Here is a 6361-nt window from a genome sequence, read left to right as displayed (position 1 = left end):
TGCAAAACAGGAAAACTCAGCATAACAGAAGCCATGTACAGCAAACTTACAGCCAGCACCATGCAAAACAGGAAAACTCACAACACTCCCATTAAGGTCAAGAGAAGATAACGGTGTCCTCTCTCCACTCTTATTCAACACAGAGATTGAAGGTTTAGCTAGAGCTTGTAATAAGATAAGAGAGGATATAAGAGGTACACGGACAGGAAAAGAAGTGAAAAGATCCTTATTTGGTGGTGACTTGATACTATACACAGAGACCCTAAAGACTCTACCATAAATTCTTACATCTGGGCTAGGTGGCGGTGGCACATGCTTTTAAACCCAGCACTTGGGAGACAGAGGCAGGAGGATCTCTGTGAATTCGAGGCCAGCCTGGTCTACAAAGTGAGTTCCAGGACAGTCGAGGCTGTTACACAGAGAAGCCCTGTCTCAAAAAAAAAAAAATCTTACATCTGATAAACACTTCCAGCAAGACAAGGTGACACAAAACATCATGCAAAAATCAACAGGTGCCCTTCCTATAGACCAGTGGAAGACACACTGAGAATCAAGGAAACAAGGTCATTCAAATTAGTTCCAAAAAATAAAATGAAATCTTAAAATAAATCTAACCAAGGAAATGAAAAATCTATATAATGTCTTAAAACACCATTGAAGAAAACACTAGAAGACAGAAAAAAAATCTTCCCATGTCCATGGATTGGAAGAATTAATATTGTGAATATAGTTGTCCTACAAAAACTAACTTACAGATTCAACACAATCCTCATCAAAAATCCAGTATCATTCTTCATAGAAATAAGAACACAATCTTAAAAATTGTGTGGATAAAATTCCCCACACAAGCTCTGGAGAGCTGGCTCAGTGGTTAAGAGCCCTGCTGTTCTTCCAGAGGACCTGGTTTTGATCCCCTGCACCCACAAGGCAGCACATAGCCATCTGCAACTCTAGGACATTTGGCGCCCTCTTCTGGCTTCTGTGGGCATTGTACATATGTTATGCGCAGACAGGCAAAACACTCATACACATAAAATATTTTTTAAAGATACCAGACAATGAAAGCAATGCTCTGCAATAAAAATAATGCTAAAGGTATCACAGAAATCACATGATAACCTCAATAGATGCAGAAAAGGCTTTTTGACAAAATCCAACATCCCTTCATGACAGAAACACTGAAGAGACTAGGCAAAAAAATAACATACCTCAGCACAATATAATAGGGTTATACAACAACCTATAGTGAACATTATACTAAATGGAGGAAAACTCAAGGCATTTCCATTAGAATCAAAAAGAAGACAAGGATGTTCACTTTCTCAGCTTTCATTCTTAGCTAGAGCAGTAAGAGAAGGAAATAAAGGGGGTATAAACAAAGAAGCCTTATCTGCAGATGATCCATATGGATCTAGCCACAGTTCCCAGCATTGACGAAGGCATAGGGTTGGTGGGGCAGGAGAGAGTGCAGTGTGTCCATCCACAAGAGGTTGGAGCCAGCTGATGTCATCCTGGTAATGGCCCCTCCAGTTCCAGGGGACCTGACATACTCACCAATGCACATAAAATAACTTTTTTTAAAAAAAAATCTTTTTCTTTATTGCATTTACTTATTTATATGTGCATGCGACTGGGTGGATGAGTGCATCCCATAATGGTCACCGGAGGACAGAGACAGTGTTAGGAAGTCAGTTCTCTCTCTCCTCCCGTGAGAATCCTGAGATTGAACTGTTGTCGGGCTTGGTAACCAGTGTCTTGACCTACTGAGCAAGCTTGCCAGTCCCATCCCACTCTGTATGATAAGTGAGATTACAGGGTAGCTCCAAGGGTGCTATGGATGGGATTAAAATCTAATAAAGATAAAACCATGAGGCACAAGGGTTGGGCAAGGTGCTTAAGACAAGTCTGTAATTGTAAGTGGAGAGTCTTAGGAGAGTTCTAGAAAATTGCAGGTTTACAGATGAGAATGGGAAAAGGTCACCCAGACTTAGGCCTCAGGCACAGTTCATTGCTATTTAAACATTCTTATTGGAATTACCACTATATCAAAGAAAGACTTTCTCTATGTAGGTAATCTTCAAAGTGAATGTTGTTAACTATCTCAGCTCTCAGCAGGCGAGAAACTTCAAGCAGAAAGGGGAAAGGGGCTCCTTCCCCTTCCCACTTCCTTATAATTTCCCCCGACTTTCATCCTGTCACACATACGACATAAAAGTATAAGTGACACTGGCTAGGGGAACAAAAAGTACTAACGGGAAGGGGGAGGCAGGACGGGATATGGAGGGAAGCATGTTCAATCTACATTATACAGTTGTGTCAAGTGTCCTTGTGTAGCATAGTGCCATATACAATGAAGTAAAAAAAAAAAAAAGAACTCTCCAAAAAGGCCGGGCGGTGGTGGCGCACGCCTGTAATCCCAGCACTCGGGAGGCAGAGGCAGGCGGATCTCTGTGAGTTTGAGGCCAGCCTGGTCTACCAAGGGAGTTCCAGGACAGGCTCCAAAGCTACAGAGAAACCCTGTCTCGGAAAAAAAAAAAAAAAAAAAAAAAAAAAAAAAACTCTCCAAAGTTTGATGGAGCGAATGCAAAATATGGCAGTTCTAGATCAGTGTTCCTGTTTCACCACACAGTTCAATTGTAGTGAGCCGGACAGGATCGCCATTACAAGATGGCGCCGACATCCTGTCTTGTTGGTAATAAACAACCCCATATTTGGCTAAGCCTTTGAGAGCTGCGTGTCCCCCGCTTCCCACATGCGCGGTGGATAAGGGTCCTTGGGCCTATCACGATGCAGTCTGGTATCAGCTGATGGTGGCAGCCAATCACAGGGCGACCCGTGTGCCAATTCCCTATATAAGCAGCTGCCTTAGCGCTCTCGGCGCCTCTCTCTCTCTCTGTCTCTCTCTTCCCCCCTCTCGCTTCCTGTTCTCCCTTGCTTTCTGCCCCTCACTTCCCCCTTCGCTTCATGCTCCTTCAACCAAGGGCACTCCAATTAAAGCGTGATCTGAGAAGAATCCTCGTATGGTGGTTGTTCTTTCTCGCTGGTCGAGGAGTTCACCGCATTCCAATAGTGGCATCCACGTGTCCACACTGCCATTTAACTGAAGCAGTGCATAGAGCCATGCCGCAACGTTGGATGTACCTGACCCCATCTAATCTCAGCATGTGAATGTCATTGGTGGGAACAATGACTTACTGACAGTGTATTATGTCTTCATTATGCTTTGGAGAGTGATTACACTGTTACTTAACATTTAGAAACCGGTCTGTATAGTTTCTTAAAAATAAAGGATTTAAAATCATACAAAATTATGTTTGCTTATTGCTATTTAAAATCAGTTTGAAAGTGTGACTTTTAGAACTTTCCCCCACGGTTCAGTGAATGTGAAAATGTATTAAAATAAAGTGGGGATTAGGGCAAATAATGTGGCCAGATATTTGGGTATGGAATTTTGGGGACCCAATGAAGGATTTGTTTTCTATATTGGAGCAGAATCTAAACTGGTACCCAAGGGGGAAAAAAGTGTCTTTGTATTCTAAGCCAAGAGCTTTGTTTTAAAATATATCAATTTTCACACCTGGATAAGAGTTTTACATCTGCTTGCATAGCGTTGGGTAATTGTGTTGTGGGACTGGAGATTAAACCTGGGCCTTGCTCAGGACAGGCATGGACTCCACCACTCAACAATAGATCCCCAGTCCTGCTTGTATAGTGTCGTAAGGATTTGGATTTGTTTAAATGAACAAATTTGCTCTGGAATTACCTATAATTATAGCAAAACAATATAAAATCAATACTTCTCATCTCAGCATTTTCTGATTCATTTCATAACATGAGTGCTGAAGAAGTTATTCAGCTATAAGCTGAGTATATCCTTATATCTCATCACAGTTTGAAAAGTTCCTTCTTAAGAAGGAATACACTCAAAATAATATTTGTATGTGAGAGATATAAAGACTAAATATGCAAATAAACACATGTACCCACGTACTGCCTACCCCACCCATCTTAAAAGACGTTACTATACCTCTGAGAGCTTCCCAGAAACCATTCCTCATAAAAACATAGCATAAAGCTGAAGAGAAATTTATAGAACTACCTACATTAGAAAAGAACAAAGTCCTTAAACCCAGGAAGGGAGAGCAGAGCACACAGCACCCAGTATAAGTGGAGGAATGGAAACAGGAGAGATCAGAGTGGGAAACTGGGAAATGAGAAATGAGAAATAGAGCTCACACCTGTAAATCACACTAAGAAAGCCAGATGGGGGCATTGGTATAACTTCAAGGCCAGTCTGGGCTACACATTCAGTTCCAGGCCAGCTTGAATTAGAGTGAACCCTCGTCAAGAAAGAAGAGAGAGAGAGAGAGAAGTAAAGGCAGGAGTAGCAAGAAGGAGGAAGAAGGAAAATGCATCCTTACAGCTAAAGAAGAAGAAGCAAGAAATGTTATAAACAACTTTATGCCAATAAAGCTGACAACTTAGATCAGTGGCTAAACTTTATGCAAAGGCCAGGTAAGGGCCAGCAGGATGACTCTGGGTAAAGCACCAACCATGCAAGACTGAATCTTGATCCCAGAGCCCAAGTGGGAAGAGAGAATCAGCTTCTGAAAGCTGTCCTTTGACCTCTATACACACACCAAGGCATGAAGCACATCCTCATTCACATACACACACACACACACACACACACACACACACACACACACATATGATTTTTACTTATCTAGGGGTGCAGTTCAGCGGTAGAAAGCTTGCCTAGAACATTCATATCCCTGATTCTATCCCTAGTACTGAAAAACAACTAAGTCAGCTAATAGCTTAGGTTCTGTGGGTCCCTTTACAGCTATCTCACCCACCACGACAGCACAGAAGAGCTACAGTCAATACACTCAAGGGGGTACAACTGAGTTACTAAAAACCTATTTACTACAGACATGCAGCAACTCATATTTCACTCACAGGCAATAGTTTGGTGCTCCCAACTTAGATAATAAGAGGAAATTGTTTTGTGCTAGCAAAAAAACAGACACAGACACACAGGCTAACAAGAATGGGACAGAGGATCCTGTAATAGACCCATGCTGCTATAGTCACTGGTTTTTTGGTTTTGGTTGGTTTGTTGTTAATGTTGTTGTGTTTGGTTTTCTGAGACAGGGTTTCTCTGTGTAACAGTACTAGCTGTCCTGGAACTCACTCTGTAGACCAGGCTGGCCTCAAACTCACAAGAGATCTGCCTGCCTCTGCCTCCAGAGTGTTGGAATTAAAGGTGTGTGCCACCACACCCAGCTGCCACTGACTTATTAACAAAGACATCCAGAGAATATATACACTTGGAGAAAGGACAGCTTATTTAACAAACTGCACCGGGAGAACTAGATATCCATATGTAGAAAAATGAAACTAGATCTTACCTCTCACCATGCACAAAAATTAATTCAAAACAGACCAAAGACATCAATATAAAGGCCTGGAACTTTGAAACTACTAGGAAAAAACTTAAGATACAGATATATATCAGGCATGTTGGTGCACATGTATAATCCTATAATTTCTGGAGACAGAGCCAGGTAGATCTCTGTAAGTTCAAGGCAAGCCTGGCTATGGAGAGAAACTCTGTCTCCAAAACAAATAAACAAACAAATAAATGGAACAGGCAAAGGTAAACCTTTCTGAATATGTTCCCCAAAGCCCAACCAAATAGCAAGGACTGCATAGGGACCCAATGCGAGAAATTAAAAAGCTTCTGCACAGCATAGAACACAGTAAAGAATGCTATTAATGGGAGAAAGACTTTCCTAGTTATTCCTCTGCTGGGGAATTACTATCCAGAACATGTGAAGGGCCCCAAACCAACAAACAATTCAATCACTAAAGAGGTAAATGCACCATTTCCAAATAAGTGCAAAAGGCCAATAAATACATGAAAATGTTCACCATCCTTATCCATTACTGTGATGCAAACTCAAACTACACCAACATTTCCCCTCACTCAATCAGAATGGCCATTAGCAAAATGACAACAAATGCCTCTGAAGTTGTGGGGGAATGAACCCTTAAATTCTGGTAATAGTATGAGCTAGTACAGCCACTACAGAAATCAGTGTGTGGAGAGAAAAAAAAGAAAAGAAAAAAGAAAAGGACAGAACTACTATTTGATCCAGTCAGAAGCACCTGTCACCCAACAGTTCTCATCAGGGTTCCAATTTCTTTATGTCCTTGCCAAAGAAGGACACTTAATTGTTATCCAGCTTTTGTATTGCAGTCATCCTAGAGGATGCAAAATCACATCGCATTGTGCTTTTGCTTGTCACTCCTTTTCTTCTTCTTCTTCCTCCTCCTCCTCCTCCTCCTCCTCCTC

The 6361-nt window shown here is 41.6% G+C and overlaps 1 protein-coding gene across 1 annotated transcript in view; it reads right to left on the bottom strand.

The window, feature by feature from the left end:
• The window catches only part of Cct6b (chaperonin containing TCP1 subunit 6B), a 41097-nt gene that overhangs the window by 7855 nt on the left and 26881 nt on the right, over positions 1-6361 (bottom strand). The window lies entirely within an intron of this gene.

Source organism: Microtus ochrogaster, chromosome 7 (assembly GCF_000317375.1).
Source record: "Microtus ochrogaster isolate Prairie Vole_2 chromosome 7, MicOch1.0, whole genome shotgun sequence".
Classification (NCBI taxonomy): domain Eukaryota; kingdom Metazoa; phylum Chordata; class Mammalia; order Rodentia; family Cricetidae; genus Microtus; species Microtus ochrogaster.
This window is presented reverse-complemented; position numbering and strand designations above follow the sequence as displayed.